The sequence below is a fragment of the Scyliorhinus torazame genome, chromosome 11 (genome assembly GCF_047496885.1).
Source record: "Scyliorhinus torazame isolate Kashiwa2021f chromosome 11, sScyTor2.1, whole genome shotgun sequence".
Taxonomy (NCBI): Eukaryota; Metazoa; Chordata; class Chondrichthyes; order Carcharhiniformes; family Scyliorhinidae; genus Scyliorhinus; species Scyliorhinus torazame.
In genome coordinates, this window is record NC_092717.1 from 151,345,944 (window position 1) to 151,366,249 (window position 20,306).

Below are 20,306 nucleotides of genomic sequence, written 5' to 3' on the forward strand. Positions count from 1 at the left end.
ACCTATTCTCTAGTTCCTCCACCTTCTCCAGGAGCTTCTTCTGCTGGTCTCTCAGCATGTCCACCTCTAACTCCACCGCAGCTTGATGTTCCTCCTGCTCAGCCAGCGCCTTCTCCACCTTCTGGATCGCCTGATCTTGGGCGTCCAATCTAAGCTCCAGCCGCTCAACTGACTCTTTTATCGGGTCCAAGCAGTCCCGTCTTTGCTTAGCAAAGCCTTCCTGAATAACTTACATCAGCTGCTCTGTTGACAGCTAGGTTGACAAACCAGTGGTCCGGTCTTCCGCCATGCTGTCTCCTGCTGCAGCTTCAGCCCAAGCCTTCTCTGTCTTTCTGTTTCTGCCTTTACGAGCACTTCTAGTCCTTCTCTCCATGCACCGATGTGGGAATTCAGTACACAATTGCCTCTGTCATCAGTTTTACAATTCAAGTCCGGTAGAAAATCGGGGGAAAAGGTCCAAAAGTCCAACCAGAGCGGGAGCCACCAAATGTGCGACTTACTCCTTCATAGCCGCCACCGGAAGTTCTGTACTCCATTGTTGTGAGGTTCCCAGCAAAATTTGGTTGTAGGAGACCTGCAGAAAAGCCTTGGAGATCACAAAGTCTCCTGACCTCTGTGCCCAAAGAATCGACTAATGCAGAGGGGGAGCGGAAAAACAATAATCTTTAAGAATTCAACATTTGTTATGGTACTAGAGTGATGTGCAGATGAGGTCGTATTCTGAAGAAGAGTCATATTGAATTTGAAACATTAACTGTGTTCCTTTCTCCATGGATGCTGCCCAGCTTTTCTGTTTTTATTGCAGGTTTCTTTCCCTGGAGGACATCAGAGAACACATTTGGGTTTTACAATAATCTGATAGCTTTAATTGCCATTTGTTTCTTATGTTAGCCCCAAAATTATTAATTTACTGAATTCACTTTGACCAATTTTGAAGTTGTGAGTCAATGGGCGGAATTCTCCGATTGGAGACGCCAAAATCACGTTCGACGATCGGCCGGAGAAATCACATTTATGCTGGAATCGGGGGTGGTGTTGCTTTTGCGATGCTTCGCCCCTCAGGCAGTACGCCGCACGCCGTATGGACGGCCTCAGGGCGCAACCTGAGGCCCTCCCCTGATGCTCCGCCCACAATGGGCCAAGTCCCAGACAGCGTGGGACGCGTGTCCTCACAACATTCGGGGACCTCACATGGTTTGATTGATTGATTGATTGATTTGATTTATTGTCACATGTACCGAAGTACAGTGAGAAGTATTTTTCTGCGGCCGAGGGAACGTACACAGTACGTATATAGTAGACAAAAAGAATAATCAACAGAGTACATTGACAAATGATACATCGACAAACAGTGATTGGTTACAGTGCAGAAGGGGCCAAACAAAGCAAATACATGAGCATGAGCAGCATAGGGCATTGTGAATAGTGTTTTTACAGGGAACAGATCAGTGCGAGGGGGAGTCGTTGAGGAGTCTTGTAGCTGTGGGGAAGAAGCTGTTCCTCTGTCTGGATGTGCGGGTCTTCAGACTTCTGTATCTTTTGCCTGATGGAAGGGTCTGGAAGAAGGCAATGCCTGGGTGGGAGGGGTCTCTGATAATGCTGTCTGCCTGAAAAAAATGAAATGAAAATCGCTTATTGTCACAAGTAGGCTCAAATGAAGTTACTGTGAAAAGCCACATGTTCGCCACATTCCGGCGCCTGTTCGGGGAGGCTGGTACGGGAATTGAACCGTGCTGCTGGCCTGCCTTGGTTTGCTTTAAAAGCCAGCTCTTTAGCCCTGTGCTAAACCATCCCCACTTTCAGTGACCTGTGTATCTGTACACACAGATCCCTCTGTCTATCAATACTCTTAAGGGTTCTGCCATTTACTGTATATTTCCCATCTGTATTAGACCTTCCAAAATGCATTACATCGCATTTGTCTGGATTAAACTTAATCTGCCATCTCTCCACCCAAGTCTCAAACTGATCTATATCCTGCTCTATCCTCTGATGGTCCTCATCGCCATCCGCAATTCCACCAACTTTTGTGACATCCGCAAACTTACTAATCAAACCAGTTATATTTTCCTCCAAATCATTTATTATATTACAGACAGCAAAGGTCCCAGCACTGATCCCTGAGGAATGCCACTAGTCATAGCCTTCCATTCAGAAAAGCACCATTCCCCTGCTACCCTCCGTCTTCTATGACCGAGCAAGTTCTGTATCCACCTTGCCAGTTCACCCATGCGACTTCTTCTTCTGTACCAGTCTGCCATGAGGGACCTTGTCAAAGGCCTTACTGAAGTCCATGTAGACAACATCCACTGCCCTAGACAACATCCACTGCCCTACCTTCATCAATTATCTTTGTTACTTCCTTGAAAAACGCAATGAAGTTCGTGAGACACGACCTCCCCTTCACAAAACCATGTTGCTTTACACTAATGCTTCCACTTATTTCCAAGTAGGAGTAAATCCTGTCTCGAAGAATCTTCTCCAATAATTTCCCTACCACTAATGTAAGGCTCACCGGCCTGCAATTACCTAGATTATCCTTGCTACCCTTCTTAAACAAAGGAACAACATTTGCTATTCTCCAATCCTCTTGGACCTCCCCTATAGCCAGTGAGAATACAAAGATTTCTGTCAAGGCCCCAGCAATTTCCTCCCTTGCCTCTCTCAGTATTCTGCGGTATATCCCATCAGGCCCTGGGGACTTGTCTACCTTAATGTTTTTCAAGACGCCCAATACCTCTTCCTTTTTGATCTCAACTGACCCAGCCTATCTACACACCCTTCCCCAGACTCATCATTCACTAATTCCTTCTCTTTGGTGAATACTGACGCAAAGTATTCATTTAATACCTTGTTCATTTCCTCTGGCTCCATGCATAGACTCCCTCTCCTGGTTTGAGTGGGCCAACCCTCGCCCTGGCTACCCTCTTGCTCTTTGTATATGTACAAAAAGCCTTAGTATTTTCCTTAATCCTGCTGGCCAATTACTTTTCGTAACCACTTTTATCCCTCCTGAATCCTTGCTTATGTTTCTTTCTACTTTCCTTGAATTCTACACTTGCTTTGCGTGTTCCAGCCTCCTAGCCTTGATAAATGCTTCCTTTTTTTTTGACTGCACTGTAGGAGTTCTATGATTCTAATCACCTTAATATTTCCTCTCCTGATGTTTATCACATTCCATATTTCACACTCCTCACTCCTTTCGGTTCTATTTTAGTTTTTTTCCATAATTATGTCAAAACTAACTGAATTGTGATCACTATCACCAAAATGCTCTCTTGACCGTAAAGTTCTCCTGAATGCTCATTAAGAATTCTGCTCCCTCCATTCCTTTCACACTAAAACTATTCCAGTTAATACTGCGGTGGTTAAAATCCCCGAAAACAAAATCTCCTGAGTGTAAAATCTCTAGGCAGATGTTCCTTCTTCAGCAGTAAACGGTTAGATGTTGCAGGCTGTGTCAGCACAGGTATCTCAAACTCCTTTCCATGCCATGCCCCTCAACCTGGTTCAGAGGAACTCAGTCGGATATTCCCTGAAGCAGGAGATACCTGACATTCATGGAATCCTTGGGAGTCCTTTGTGCTGTAAGCTGTGCCTAACCACCTATTTTTGTGCAGCGGCACCTCTGTTCTGCCCCATCTTCCTATGGATCAGTTTTCTACTCCTCTCTCAACTCCTGCTTCTTCCACAATGAGCGGACTCCTTCGAGGGCTCCACCATCTTCATGGTCCACATCTCTCTGGAGAGCCATGTTATGAAGAATGCAGGAGACCACCACAATGGCCGAAACCCATTCAGGAGGGGTTTGAATGGTGTCATCTGAATGATCCAGGCACCGGAATAACATGATCAGAAGCTCAGTTGTTGTCCTGCTGAGCAGATAGCATTGGTTGCATTGCCTCTATGCCTTTGTCTGGGACTCCTGTGGACGGGTCAGTTGCTATCTCTTCAAGGGGTATTCCTTGTCCCCTAGGATCCATCCATGCACTTTGGGGTTTAAAGATTTTAAAAATGTATTTCTGAGACGTGGGTGGTCGCTGGTTAGGCCAACATTTATTGCCCATCCCTAGTTGCCCTTCAAAAGGTGGTGTGAGCTGCCTTCTTGAACCACTGCAGTCCTTGAGGTGTAGGTACACACACTGTGCTGTTAGGGTGGGAGTTCCAGGAAGCTGTCCCAGTGACAGTGAAGGAACAGCAATATATTTCTAAGTTAGGGTGGTGTGTGACCTGGAGGGGAACGTCCAGGTGGTGGTGTATCCACTGCTCTTGTAATTCGAGATGATAGTGGTCGTGGGTTTGGAAGGTGTTGTCTAAGGAACCTTGGTGAGTTACTCCAGTGCATCTTTAGATGGTACACACGGCTGCCACTGGTCATCAGTGGTGGAGGGTTCGAATGTTTATGGAAGAGGGAGCAATCAAGCGGGCAGCTTTGTCCTAGATGGTGCTGAGCTTTTTTAAATTAATTCAAAATACCCAATTCTTTTTTTTCCAATTAAGGGGTAATTGTAGTGTGACCAATTCACCTACCCTGCACAGCTTTTGGGTTGTGGTGGTGAGACCCACGCAGAAATGGGGAGAATGTGCAAACTCTATACAGACACTGACCCAGACTGGGATCAAACCTGGGTCTTCAGCGGCGTGAGGCAACAGTGCTAACCATTGTGCCACTGTGTCGTCCGGTGTCGAGCTTCTTGCGTGTTATTGGAGCTGCACTTATCCAGGCAAGTGGAGAGTATTCCATTAGACTCCTGACTTGTGCCTTGTAGATATTGGACAGGCTTTGAGGGGGTCACAGGGTGAGTTTCCTGCCATAGGATTCCGAGCCTTTGACCTGCTCTGGTAGCCACAGTATTACTATGGCTAGCCCAATTCAGTTTCTGATTAATGGTAACCCTCAGATGTTGATTGTGGAGGATTAACCAATGGTAATACCATTGAATGTCAAGGAGCGGTAATTCGATCCTCTCTTGTAGGAGATGGTCATTGCTGACACTTGTGTGGCGAGAAAGTAACTCGTCACTTGTCAGCCCAAGTCTGGATATTGTCCAGATCTTGTTACATTTGGACATGGACTGCTTCATTATCTGAGGAGTCACGAATGGTGCTGAACATTGTACCGTCATCTGCAAACATCCTCACTTCTGACCTTATGATGGAAGGGAAGTCATTGATGAAGCAGCTGAAGATGGTTGATCCTCGGCCACTGCCCTGAGGAACACCTGCAGTGATGTCCTGTAGTTTAGATGATTGATCTCCAACCACCACAAACCATCTTCCTTTGTGCCAGGTATGACTCCAACCAGCGGAGAGTTTTCCCCTGTTTCACATTGACTCCAGTTTGACCAGGACTCCTTGATGCCATACTCAGTCAAATGCTGCCTTGATGTCAAGGGCAGTCACTCTCACCTCACCTCTGGAATTCTGCTCTGTTGTCCATGTTTGAACTAAGGCAGTAATGAGGTCAGGAGCTGAGTGACCCTGGCGGAATCCAAACTGAGAGTCTGTGAGCAGGTTATTACTGAGTAAGTGCCGCTTGATAGCACTGTTGATGACTCTTTCCATCACTTTGCTGATGATGGAGAGTAGACTGCTCGGACGGTAATTGGCTGGGTGGATTCGTCCTGTTTCTTGTGTACAGGACAACTGGGCAATGTTCCACATTGCCGGTTAGATACCAGTGTTGTAGCTGTACTGGAACAACTTGGCTGGGGATGCGGCAAGTTCTGGAGTACAAGTCTCAGTACTATTGCTGTGACACTGTGAGGGCCCATAGACTTTGCAGTATCCAGTGCCTTCATCTGTTTCTTGATATCATATGGAATGAATCGTATTAGCTGAAGACTGACATCTGTGATGTTGGGGACCTCCAGATCATCCACTCAGCACATAGAACATAGAACATAGAACATAGAAAATACAGCACAGAACAGGCCCTTCGGCCCACGATGTTGTGCCGAACCTTTGTCCTAGATTAATCATAGATTATCATTGAATTTACAGTGCAGAAGGAGGCCATTCGGCCCTTTGAGTCTGCACCGGCTCTTGGAAAGAGCACCCTACCCAAACTCAACATGGACTGAAGGTTGTTGCAAATGCCTCAGCCTTATCTTTTGCACATATGTGCTGGACTCCTCCATTATTGACGATCGGGATATTTGTGGAACCTCCTCCTGCAGTGAGTTGTTTAATTGTCCACCACCATTCACAGCTTGATGTGGCAGGGCTACAGAGCGAGGCAGTGGCTTAGTGGTATTGCCACTGGACTAGTAAACCAGAGACCCAGAGTAATGCTCTGGGGATTAGAACTTCAAATCCCACCACTGCAGATGGTGAAATTGAATTTTAAAAAAAATCTGAAGTTAAAAGTCTAATGATTTTTTAAAATATAAATTTAATGTATCCAATTCATTTTTTCCAATTAAGGGGCAATTTAGCATGGCCAATCCACCTAGCCTGCACATCTTTGGACTGTGGGGGCGAAACCCACGCAAACACGGGGAGAATGTGCCAACTCCACACGGACAGTGATCCAGAGCCGGGATCAAACCTGGGACCTCGGCGCTGTGAGGCTGCAGGGCTAACCCACTGCTCCACCGTGCTGCCCTAAAAGTCTAATGAAACCATTGTCAATTGTCGTAATAACCCATTTGGTTCACTAATGTCCTTTAGGGAAGAAAATCTGCCGTGCTTAGCAGGTCTGGCCTACATGTGACTCCAGACCCACAGCAATGCGGTTGACTCTTAACTGCCCTCTCAAAGGCAATTAGGGTTGGGCACTTAATGTTGGCACAGCCGGCGATGCCCACCTTCCATGAACAATTAAAACAAAGATCTGATGTGTTCGTTGTGGAATCACTTAGCTCTGACTATTACTTGATGATTGGAGGCAGCATGAACTGCTGGAGGATGAAGGAGTCGAGGCAGTTTCCAGGATAGTGACTCACACATGCAGGAAGCCTTTGTGGTCACAGACCAGTTGAACATTGAGGAAATAAAAGCACTTCCTGTTGGTGAATCTGACTGGCCGGTCCTATGGCCGCATGAGTGAAATCAATGACACCCTACAACTGGAATAATCCAGCACTGGACCTCTGTCCTTGCAAAACAACATCTGTAATGAACTGAATGTACTGCCCAGCTCTGGCAAAGAGGGCATCAGTGACCTGCGAGGTGCAGTATTGTGCAGTTGTTTGCAGCATATTCTTGGAAAGAGTCAGAAACAAAGAGTTCAAAGCCACATCGCCTTTGACAGCACTGGCAAGGCATGGCAACCTTGCAAGGCTTTCAGCAATGAGGTCACAGATATCTATGACCGTTTGCTGGACAGACAGACCACCTCCTGTGGTACTGAATCTCAGTCATCTGCAAGTAGCTCTGACTTCAATGGTAGATCCTGTGCTGAGGGTATTGTAGACCTTCCTACCCCGCTTCCTTCCTCTACTCTCCTACTTTTCCTGTGGAGGGTGTTGCCCCTTCATCACACAAAATCTGACAACGGTGCCCCATGGCCAGCTGGATCTTTCCTTCAGGGCATTTGGATGCCCAAATGACTTGGCAGCCTTCCACCCTTCTTTTTATCCCCAGAGTGTTTGTTGCGGAGTGCCAATGACATTTGAAACCTGGACATTGTGCGCCCATTCTCCCTGTCACTTGTGCAGCACCAATGCCACCCTCTTACTAAGAGGTGAGACCGCCTCACCACCCCAGACTTGAGCTTAGCTGATCTGATTTAGAAGTCACGTGTTATCTGTGTGTCCATTTCAAAATTTCCAACAAGAACTTCCAACAATTTCAAGCTCTTAATTAGCTTTTTTAAACAGGTTTTATTGGCCTGAATGGTGAGGAGAATGGGATTTATGTCCCATTCTCTCCCTGCTTGGTGCTTATTGCCAGTGATGGTTCAGCACCTTGAAATTAAATTAAAAAATTAGAGTACCCGATTAAGGGGCAATTTAGCATGGCCATCCCACCGAGTCTGCACATCTTTGGGTTGTGGGGGTGAGGCCCACAGAGACACAGGGAGAGTGTGCAAAAGGGTCCTTGGCGCAATAAGGTAGCAGTGCTACCCACTGCGCCACCATGCTATCTAGCATCTTGAAATTGACAGGCCGTCCTGCATCTGTATTCTTGGGGATCCCCACCCTCTGTTTGCATCCCCATAATTTCAGCTGGGGATTAGAGCTCACAACCTCTAAATTGTTGGTCAGGTACACTAACAATTACACTACTGTACTCATTATTACTGCAGAAAAGATACAATACAGAAATTTTCCTTCTTTGTCAAAATCAATGTGCAAAAACATTGGCCTGAAATTTTCAGATGACGTGGTCTCACATCCTGTCATCTGAAGAGCCGCCAAGTCTGAGTGCCCTGCAGCCAATCAATGCTCGAATGAGCATTAAGTGGCTGGAGGCCGGAATTCCACCCTTCATTCAGAAAGAAGTCCACGTTAGAGAGCTGCCAATCATCCTGATTGGCTGGTGCCTCTCCAGTCTCAGCAATGAGTTGCAGTGAAGAGGAATTGCAGGAGGATGCCTGAAACTAAGTCTGGCCACCAAGGTAAGTTCAAGGGGTCCCAAGGCAGGGAGAGTGGAAAACGCCTGGGGGTGTTCAAAGTGGAAGTTGGGGTCTGGAGGGAGAGGCCAAAGGTTTTTTTGGGAGGAGTTCTGGAGGCCACTGGACTTTCAGGGGCCTCAATTGGGACATGGGTGGGCTTCCCATCTGAAGCCTTGCCCGCCCCAATATGAAATCACTGTGTGATCAGAGGGGATCCCATTCTTTCAATGTCACACTCCCCCTGACTAAAATCTTGTCGGGAGGGGAGTTTGAAATTCTGATCACTGCCTTCATTAGAGTTAATTATTGCAGTTATTATTGGTTTAGCTTATTATTATAGTTACCCACACTCTCCCCTACAATTATTTGTCTTGTTCGTACAAAGCTCTGCCACTTGGTGCCAAGGATATCCTTACCTTAGCAATCAGGTTTAAGAATGTGGAATCTGAATCATAGAATTTTATACATCAGGCTATTCCACTCACTGCAGCTGTGCCAGATTTTGGAAAGAGTTATTTGCTTAGTCTCATTTCCCATACACTTATAATTTTTTCCATTTTAAATATTTATCTATGTTGCTGGTCTTGGATTGAGTGTTAAAACCCCACAGTTTTCTGACTCAGAGGTAAGAGGGCTGAGTGCTAACCCAAACTGACACTTACTGAAGTATATTGATCGAGCCAGCAGTCCTGAAAACAATGGAAACACTTTTCCTTTTTCGCCACTATAATCACTTTTACCCCGTTTTATCTTTGGATCTTTAAATTGCCTTCTTAATCTTGCAATTTTCTTTCATTTGTGGTTCTCTGCAATATAATACTAACACGGAGCGGTTGTGCGTCCAACAGCTTTCTGTTGGCTGAATAACCAGGTATGATTTTAATTGGCCAGTGACTCCGTTTCCACTGGATAGGTTAAGGTAAAATCACCCCTCCCCAGTATGAATTTTAACGTGAAATCTGGTATAATTAAAGAGATTTGAAAGCAGATTTAAGAATCTGTTTTTGTTTACACAAGCTGTCAGTTGTTAATCGTTCAGAAACTTGCTGCAAGCTTAACTGTTTCTAAAGGAACACTTCAGGAAAGAGAGACTTATATTTGAATAGCACCTTCCATGAGCTCAGGATGTCCCAAAGTGTTTTTCAGCCAATTAAGTGCTTTTGAACTGTAATTATTGTTGTAATGTAGGGAATGCCAGAGTCTCGTTAGGCACAACAAACTCCGACAGGCAACAATGTGGTAATGACCAGGTGAACTGTTTCTGTAGTACTGGCTGAGGGGTAAGTGTTAGCCAAGTCACCTGAGATAACTCAGTTGCTCTTCTTCAAAATAATGACAAAGGGTATTTTGCGGCCAGTCAAGGGAACAGACAGGGCCTCGTTTTTACATCTCAAATGAAAGACTGTGGGTGGCATTCTCCGTTGGCCGACGCCAAAATCGCGGTGGTCACTGATTTGACACCAAATCACAATTCTCCGTCACCTCGAAAGCGGTGTCAATGCGTAGCAAGACGCCTGTATAGTGACCACCATTTGCATATCATTAGCAGGCCTGACCCCGTATTCTCCGGGGCCTCCGCGATTCTCCTCCTCTGATGGGCCGTGTAATCGTGAAAATGACATCGTGGCTGATGAAGGAAAGGAGGTAGGACACAGAGAGGAGCAACTGTGGGTTGCTGGACCAGACACTGGCTGGGCTGGCTGGGGTGGGGGGGGTGGGGGGGGGGGGGCCTGCTAGGGCCAGGGGCGGAGAGGGGTGATGGCGGAACAGGCTGAGCGGCCAGGGTGACCCCCCACAGGACAGGGGCAGTGTCCAGCCATTACCGCAGCCATCTTGCTGTACACCCTGTCATGATATTCAAACACACACATCATGATAGACACACCAACAGACAAATCAGAACACACAACACCACAATCAATCACAGAAAGATATAAAAGCACAAACACGACACCTGGTGGTCAGTATTAGCTGGAGAGGAGGACCAGGACAGACCTGCTACACGACACACTCAGGGAGACAGCACGTGCAGAGTATCCAGAACGAACTGTAGATAAGAGTTAAAATAAAATAGAGTTGTACCACATACAACTGTGTTGGCTCATCTGTGCACCAGAGCACCCAACACCACATGGTACAGGAGTGGATCGCTACCTGCCGGCATACCTCAGTGTACAGAGACAACCAGCAGTGCCCAGGCAAAATGATAGAGCTCCCGGTTCTGCAGCCGCTCCAGTGCCACGGTGATCTCCGCGAAAACTGGCGGCGATTCCGGCAAGTGTTCGAATTGTTCCTGGTGGCAGCTGAACTCCAAGACCTGGATGATAGCGAAAAAATTGAATTTCTCCTCACCATCGCCGGTGCAAGGGCAAGAGAAATATTCACAAGGTTCAGGTTCTTCAGGAGGCAGCAAAGGTACGATTACCAGGCAGTCCTGGACAAATTCTCCAAGTACTGTGAAGAAAACGCAATCCAATCGGCAAGTAAAGGTAAGAAATGCGGCAGTACTCACCTCGTGGCCGGGATCCCGGAGCCCGAATTCCCAGAGGCCGAAATCCCGGGCCTGAGAGAGGGCTGGGTCGAGGTCGGCGGCCATCTTGCTAAAGGTATCACGCTAGCACAGTTGCGCGAGCAGTGCTCAGAACCGGAAGTTTCGTTTGCGCATGCGCAAGATGCTGCACATGCGCAGTCAAGAAAACGGCCATCGGTAAAGGAACAGCGGTCTGAGCATGCGCAGACGCTTCCTACGTGCTACATACCGAGCGTCAGGATGTCAGAGGCCCCAGACCGCACCAATTTAAAGGGGAAACTTCCCAAATCCAATTTAAAAGGGAAACGTCCCAAATCAAAAAAACAAAAATCTGTTAAAGCTGTAAAACAACCTTCCCTCACCTGGAATGACAGCACATTGCCGCAAATTGACCCAGGAGATGAATTTGACCTCCGAAGAACCCTCCGACAAGCAGTTACCTACGCACAAGCCGATGATTCCGACCTCGAATACTTCGATGATGATCTTTACAGTGTTTCCGGACCTCGCGAGCCCAATGATAGCTCCCTGGTCCTATACGACTATGACTCGGACGAACCTTTCGTGTTGCACATTGGCGGCCCCCACATTGAATCCGACGCAGATGCGGATTCATTTTTCGGATTTGAGGATCTTCAACCCAGCAGATATGACGTCCCAACTTATCAGTACCGGATGATGCTGCAGCCTGACATTAACAGACAGGGAGTGGTGCAAGCACATGGAGAGCGCCCTGCTGCCACACAGAGCGTGGTCCACGTCCCGCTCAACGTTCCCGACTCTATGAAAGAAGACAAGCAAGACTCCAGAGCGCAGTCCTTGCATGAACAAGAAGTGACTCCAGAGTCACAAGCCTCCACACAGAGCTCATGGACAGACTCCACAATTGCAGAAACGCAAGACTCCAGAGCGCAGTCCTTGCACGAACAAGAAGTGACTCCAGTGTCACAAGCCTCCACAGAGAGCTCATGGACAGCCTCCACGATAGAAGCAACGCAAGACTCCAATGTGCGGTCCTTGCAGGAACAAGACCATGAGAGTCTAGCAACCTCTCCTGACCAACCAGCGGCAGACGATGCAAGTCTGCCATGCTCACGTGAACAGCAAGAAGGCTATAACAGCCTACCATGCTCCACTACACAGCAGCATGACCATGACGGTCTCTCATGCTACAATGAAGGGCACAACGCTGAAGACTGTTCCAGCCCAACTGAAGACAAGCCAAAGGAATCGCCTCTTCCAAGCCCGAAGAAAAAAGGTTTATGCGCTGACCTTCAGGATCATTATAGCCGAACAGAGATTAATAATGCTGCACGGTCACAGAAGGATGCTGAGGATTTGCTAAAGAAATTAATTGAATGTTTAACTTGCAAGGAGCAGACTGAGAATTGCCAGTGTTTTAGTACGGATCGAAAAAATGGACAAGACATTGATCCTCAGGTAATGGAAATAACACAACCTGAATCATATCTACAGCAGGGACAAATGTCTCCCTTCAACACAACGCCGCAAAGTCCCAACTTCGGAGACCAGCAGTTAGTCAGTAATGACTCTTCAAACCTTGAGGGGAACATTAATTGCATTGAACCTATACACACTCCACTGATAAATGAGCAGAACATTGGAGCAAGAATCCTGAGGACACCGACATCGAGTAGCCAGATAACGAATTTAAAACCCGCAGCAGTTTCAAGTGAACCAAGTGTGCTTTCCACTAATGGTGAAGATGCAGATAAGGTCGACCCGATTATCCATTGTACCATACTAACCCCAGTGATTAAGCAGTTATGTATGGGGAGTATAATGTGGGCAATTGAGAACAGTAAAAGAGAGACTGTGACCATGCCAGTCCCAGCAAAATCAGACCCAGAGACCATGAAGGCATGTACATTAGACAAAGATACATATGAGGTACCTGAGAAGAAAAGTGAAATGGAATGTTCTTTGGAAAATAGTACAATGTCGATAGAAACATTGGATCCTATATTCGAGACCATACATATGGGAGAATTTGGGAGTAATAAACAAGGTTCTGCAATGTCTGGGGGAAGATTTAAAATTCCAAAGAAGAAAAGCCCAAATGAAGGACAACGGCAAGACAATGACAGTCCACCGACATGGTGTGCACCACCAGATGAAAACTCTGACAATTTACCCAACCCTAGTGAACAACAAGCTGCTAATGAGGATCTATCCACGGGATGTGAGACGAGTGACGACAGCATCCCACTTCCCATGCAAAAGGTGCAAGGTGACAGACCTCGTCTAGTGCGTACCGAGGCACTCGACGATCACGGTGGGACCACTGACGACTGCGGTGGCGGCGCACCGCTTCCACCCTCGATGGCTCGAGCCTCTCCACTGGTCGGTGCATTCCTGCATGTTCCGACTCCAGAAGTGCAGCTTCAGGGAATCTCGGCTGCCTCCAGTGAACCTGTTGGGACTCCGGACGGGGAGCATCGACGGAAGGCAGACCGGACTCCAGATGGGGAGCAGCCAAGCGCCGACTCTGATTCGCGCATGCCAGACCTTGCTCCGGACGGGCGGTGTCGCGGCCTCGGTGATGGCACGCTCAGGGTGACGGCGGATGCCACGGCGACAGGGAATGGATCGCGTGGCAGTCCCACTGGGTCGGCAATGGCGACCAGCACCGGCGGTCCAAGACAGACACACCAATTCGCGCCATCGCCAGACGTTGATGCGAGCAACAATTCTCTCTCCAAGGCGACATGCTTCGATGTTTCTCTGCGGAGTCGCCCTTCCGGCACAGCAGGTGGCCGGAACCAGCGTGCACGGTCTCGGCCAACTTCCACATCTGGCACAGTCATCGCCTTGCATGATATTAGTGATGGTGCTTCTTCGATGGCAACGACCCATCGGCTACAAGATGCCGTCCACCACAAACATAAAAAGAAAAAAGACTCCACCTTGTTCCTGGCATGCAGGGCGGATGGATTGGTACGTAGGCGCAATCAGCGAGCTTTGCGCCGCCTTCCATGCTCGCAACTGAACCGTACGCACACGCCGGATCCTCCACTGGTTCCCAAGGATGACTTTGTGGAGATGCCACGGATCATGCCCCTTCCATCGCCACCAGAACCAAACCACAGCCAAGGCAACACTAACAAAGATGTTGAATGTTATATTTGCACGAATGAAAAACCAAGCACTGCACGAAGTATAACAAATGGAAAAGTAGAGACTTCGGCAGCAGCATCACCTCCAACAGTCCAAGGTGAACCAGTGTGAACCCAAATCTCCACAGCTGAACCGGCTTGAGGACCAGCCTATTCTTGAGGCGGTCACCCATTAGACTGGACTTATAACGCTGTTCATACGTTCAAAAAGTCAAACACTTCTGTATTATAACCTGTTGTTGTTTATCGTTCCAGATATCGTCTGACCGGACCACTGTTCAAGTTGTTTTTTTTCTCGCATTCATGTTTTGTTATGGTACAACCTTGTTAGTGTGACGCACCCGACATCGCCCCATGTAAATAGTTACGTCATATACACACGCTGTACACAACACACACACACACTCTTAGATGCACTCACGACACGATTATATTTATAACCACGTAGGCACATATCTTTGTAAAAAGGGGGGATGTCATGATATTCAAACACACACATCATGATAGACACACCAACAGACAAATCAGAACACACAACACCACAACCAATCACAGAAAGATATAAAAGCACAAACACGACACCTGGTGGTCAGTATTAGCTGGAGAGGAGGACCGGGACAGACCTGCTACACGACACACTCAGGGAGACAGCACGTGCAGAGTATCCAGAACGAACTGTAGATAAGAGTTAAAATAAAATAGAGTTGTACTACATACAACTGTGTTGGCTCATCTGTGCACCAGAGAACCCAACACCACACACCCACTGACCACCCACCCTGGCCCCTGGTTCTGCAGAGTGACACAGGCCTTAAGGGCGACCTTGGCATGGAGGATGATGACAACATACTCTGAGATGAGCTTTGGTGCTCCGCATCATATGCCAACGTCTCCTGCCCACGGTAGCACTTTCCACCGTCCACCTGGGTGATCCCTGCACAGGAGCTGACCATTCTATCACATGGTCCCATCAAATCCCTGTGGTGATGGTTGTGGGGATGGTTGGAGATGGGTGGTGGTGGGGAGTCAGCCCACCCACAGCATCCGCCCATTCCCCTCCCCCCCTGCACCTCTCGTTGGCCAGCCCAGACAAGCCCACCCCTCACACCCATCAGACAGAGCACTAAGGCAGGTTGTAACAGTGGTAACAGGTGTTTAATGTGAACAAATATTTACAGATCTGTGCCCTAGCCCCTATATAACTAAACTGCACCCTGCACCCGTGCCAACTTAACTGGTGTCTAACTTTCTGACCTTACGGGCCCTAACGCTATGTCTAGGTGGTTCCCCAGACAGTACAGCAGGGGTGGAGGCGGCCCGCTGTGATTCCCGCCCTGCGACACGGGTATCCTTTGGCGGTCGCCTTCTGGGGCAACCTGGCCTGGATGGGCCCGGCTGCTGCTCAGGTGTCCCATGTGATGTGGTGCAGTCACGTTCTACCCACTGCCCACCAGATGCACCAGGGACAAAAAGGAGGGGGTGGGGGGAGTCCGAGGTGCTGCAGTGTTCCGGCACCTTCCCTGCGGAAGTCACAGGCACAGGCCCCATCACCTCCTCCTCCTTCTGGATGGCCAATGACCCCCATGCTATTCCATGGGACGCGGGTGTCAGCGAAGGGGTCTGGGCCCCCTCCTGCTGCCTCACGTCGGCCAGCGCCTGGGCAATGCCGCCGACGTTCCCAGCCATGGTCTGCTGTGATTGTGCCATGCTCATAAGCGCTGTTGCAATGTCTAGGTGGCTCTGGCACATGGTTGGCTGTGAGATGGCAACCCTGCCCTGGGCCTCGTCCAGCGCCTGCACAGAATGGCCCAGGCCTTGGACATGCTGATCCGCAGCCAAAACTGTCGTACCCAATGCCTCCACCGCAGACACCACAGTGTGGCACGCATTGTCGGCACCACTTCCTGCTCCTGTACGGGATTGGACTCCTCCAACTGCACCTGCAGGTGCTGCATGCTCGGCAACAACCCCTCATGTAGTCCCTGGCTCTGCAATTGCATCTTCACAATCATCCAGGAGGGTCTCCAGCTCGGCATCGGTAAACCTCGGGCCTACTCTCTTGTTGGCTGGGATGGTGTATGTGAGGACTGAAGTGTGTATATGCGGCTGCAGCGTGTCAGCCTCCTGAGTGTCAATCGAGGAACTGTAGAATCCGGCACCGTTTCTCATTAGAATCGATTGTGTTCCACATGGCACCGGCGCTAGCCCCTTAACAGTAGCAGAATTGGTCCAGGTGTGGCGCCAGTTTTGCCTTCGTGAAAGTCCACGAATTCTGCGTTGGCATCAACACTTACGGAGAATCCTGCCCAATACTTCTGACATTGCAACAATATCTCAGTGTAACATAAGACCATAAGACATAGATGATGTGTTCGGCAGGTTGGTTCGATGTGGACTTCACTCGATGCAGGGAAGTTAGAAACAGACGTCTAACACAGGAGAAGATCCAACACTGTTTTATTCAACTAGATGAACTGCTGTACATATTCAGCTGTGGGTCGACACTATACTGATCTGACTAGTGACCTTGTAGTAGCCTGACCAGACTTACTAGCTACCGCATGGTGTTTGTGCTTGCTAGCTCGTGGACTCTGACTGTCTCAGTGGCTGGGTCCAGAGAGAACGGGAAACCTAGTGCCCTCTGGCTTTATAGTGGTAGTGTCCTGTCTGGTGATTGGCTGTGCTGTGTTGTATGCTTACTGGTCATCCTATGTGTCAATCACTTCCTGTCTGCATCTCATTATATACATGAGTAGATATTATGACAATAGGAGCAGAATTACTCCACTCGGCCCATCGAGTCTGCTGTGCCATTCAATCATGGCTGATATTTTCTCATCCCCATTCTCCTGCCATCTCCCCATAACCCCATAACACTGGAGTGTCAGCCTAGATTTGTGTTCTCAAGTCTCTGGAATGGAACTTCAACCATAAAATCTTTGACTCAGAGGCATGACATGGTTGACACAAAGAAAATATAAGCTTGTTTTTAATGTGGCAATGAAACTTCAGGGGGAACTTACAGATGTAAAGTGCACTCAATAGACTGTACAGTCCTGAAATAAGAATTAAGAAATTTGGAACTTGGGTGGGAAGGGATGTAACTTCCATGGGGTTCTCCTGATCAGTTTCTGAATATCCATGGAAACCCAGAGAATCTACATTTGTGGTGGTCAACTAAGAGAATACTCTGAAGTCACGCTGAAGGGGAAAATTGCATAAGAGCAGTGCTAAAGTTATAGTGTAAATGCAACCAAGAGATATAAGGGAAAAAAATGTTATCGAAGTATCATAACTCTCATGGAGGTCACTGCATCAGGTTTCCCCGTGACCTTCACCAAATGCGAGCTTCCCCGGTAATATGGGGGCAGGGCTTCCCCTTAACTGGAGATTAGATCACTAGTATAAAAGCCCCGTCCTGGTTGCAGATCAGGGAGGGAGACCCTTCGGGGAGTGGAGATCTTGTTTATCGTTAAAAAACCCCAAACCTTTGTTTTCTACCTACTTGGCCAATGCTTGCTACTTTCGCAGACTCCACACCGGAGACGAGAATAATGTGGAGTTAGCGTTGGCGCCAGGCGCTACGCGCCAGAGCAACTTTGTCTAGGCCTAGAGAGGCCTCTCAACCATCCATCGAAATGCCACATATAGGAACGCTCGAACCATTTCAAGCAGGGGTTGGTGACTGGGGACAGTATGTCGAGCGCATGCAATACTTTCTTGTACCAACAGGATTGTCAGGACGAGCGGCAGACTGTGGTATTGCTAACGGCCTGCGGTGGGCCCACATACAGCCTCATAAAGAGCCTCACCCACCAGGGTGCGCCAGATAAATGGTCGTTCACTGCATTGGTAGTGTTAGTGAAAGGGTATTTTGACCTGGATTTGGATTTGTTTATTGTCACATGTACCAAGGTACAGTGAAAAGTATTTTTCTGCGAGCAGCTCAACAGATCATTAAGTACATGAAAAGAAAAGGAAATAAAGAAAATACATAATAGGGCAACACAAGGTACACAATGTAACTAGATAACACCAGCAATGGGTGAAGCATACAGGAGTGTAGTGTTAATCAGGACCTGCAACCGTGTTTAATCGTCTGTCAATTCTGATTTCATATGGCCCCTCAGATCCAGTCGGAGTCAACCAATGACTTCCCGGCCCAACTCGGCAAATTAGCTGCAACCTGCGAATTTGGCACCATGGTCATTGTGAGACCGGTTCATATGTGGAACCCGGGATGCTGACACGCAAAGAAAACTGTTGGCTGTGACTAACCTGATTTTACAACGTGCCGTGGAAATTGCCATCTCCCAAGAGAGCGCAGAGCAAGGGGTCCAGGAGCTCTGAGAAATGGCGGTGCTGAGCTTCTGCTGCCAAACCATGCGCCGCCCGTGTCCCACCCCGGAAGCAGAGCCCCAGAAGTGGAACGCCACCCCCCCCCCCCCCCCCCCCGCGGGAACACAGACCACCGCCGCCGCCACCAAGGCTCAGATCGCTGCAGAATGCTCTTCCACGACCACAAAGACCCAGTGTACGGGTTCCAGCCAGTGGCTGCTGGTCATAGAACGCTGGATACAGCTGGCCCAGGGAGGGCCTTCCACCCTGCCAGGGGTGACTGCCGCCCCAGCGACCAGGCCCACCATGTGGACAACGAAGAAGAGGCCTATTGCAGGCTGCATTGCATGACTTTGTCTTGGGTCGCCTCCATTCAGCTGTCGTTACAGGTGAATGGGAATTCCATCCACATGGAGTTGGACACGGGTGCAACGGTATCTCTGGTCAGCCACCTACCTTCAACCGTATTCGCTCTGGTCTCCAGACGCTAACCCTCTGGGACATCAACGCCCGCCTCGCTACCTACACTGGTGAACTGCTGGCAATCTCGGGTACCTCAATGGTCCCGGTAGAATATGGGCAGCAGATAGCACATGTGCCATTGATGGTCGTAAATGCAGCGGCCCGAGTTTGTTGGGATGCATTTGGCTGTGCCATCTCAAATTGGACTGGCAAGAGATTTTGCCAAATGTACCCACATGGATGTTGTATTCTTTGTGAGTTTGACTTCAGGATGGAAAGCGTAGTGATCACAATGACACTTGAAGTTCTTTTCATGAACCAAACCAGTTTTATTTACACTACTTGATTTGGAGTTCGACACTTATTCCAATGGCAAACAAATATTGTTAAACTACGCTCACTAACACTATCTCTATATTCTACAATTATATTCTGTCTTACTAGCGCTACAATGCACTCTATTCCTCTCAATTCCATTCAATGCAGTCTACTCTCAACTCTCATTTACCATCTCCAGCTCACTCTCCTAGAAATCCAAGAGGCAGTGCAATTTATAGTACTGTCTCTTAGCTCCCTCTAGTGGCTAGTTTTAATATAACATTAACTCTTCACATACTGTACATTTGTATAATGTCACAGTAGCCAGGTTCCCGACCGTGTTTCAGGAGGGGTTAGGCACCATCAGAGGGGTTGCGGCCTGAATCAACATTGAGCCAATGGCCCAACCGAGATATTTCCATGCCCAGCATGTCCCGTATGCATTACGGCCAAAAGTCGACGTAGAATTGGACCTTCTCGAAAGTCTGAAGATAATACACCCTGTCCAATTGGCGACTGGGTGGCACCAGTCGCGCCGTAATAAAATCCAACCTGTGTGGGGACAAGATGACCATACCTCCCATATTGAGGACCTGTATGCCAAGCTCAGCATTGGCTGCACATTTTTCAAATTGGACATGAGCCGTGGATACCTCCAACTGCCGGACTCTGGGCGGTTTGTGACTATTAACACACACTGCGGTGTGTGAATATGAATATGCCTGGCGCCTTTCGAGGTTTCTTCTGCTTGCACTATCTTCCAGCAGGTGATGGAAAACACCTTGTGCAGACTCCCGAAAGTGGCGGTGTACCTTGCTGATGTCCTGATCATGGGATCATCTGAGTGGGAGCATTTGAACAACTTCTCCCAGGTTCCCCAGTGTTTCAAAGAGGCGGGAATTGGCCTCCGCAGGGAAAACGCAACCGAGGTCACCTACCTGGGTTATCGTGTGGCTCGCCA

The 20,306-nt window shown here is 48.4% G+C and overlaps 1 long non-coding RNA gene across 1 annotated transcript; it reads right to left on the bottom strand.

Moving 5' to 3' along the window:
* Positions 1 to 1,195: 1,195 nt before the first annotated feature.
* LOC140386020 (uncharacterized) lies at positions 1,196 to 18,601 on the bottom strand. Its single transcript, XR_011933537.1, has 2 exons — positions 18,506 to 18,601; positions 1,196 to 1,607 (listed from the first exon to the last, which is right to left on the bottom strand). It is a non-coding gene; the product is annotated as an uncharacterized lncRNA (long non-coding RNA).
* Positions 18,602 to 20,306: the final 1,705 nt, after the last annotated feature.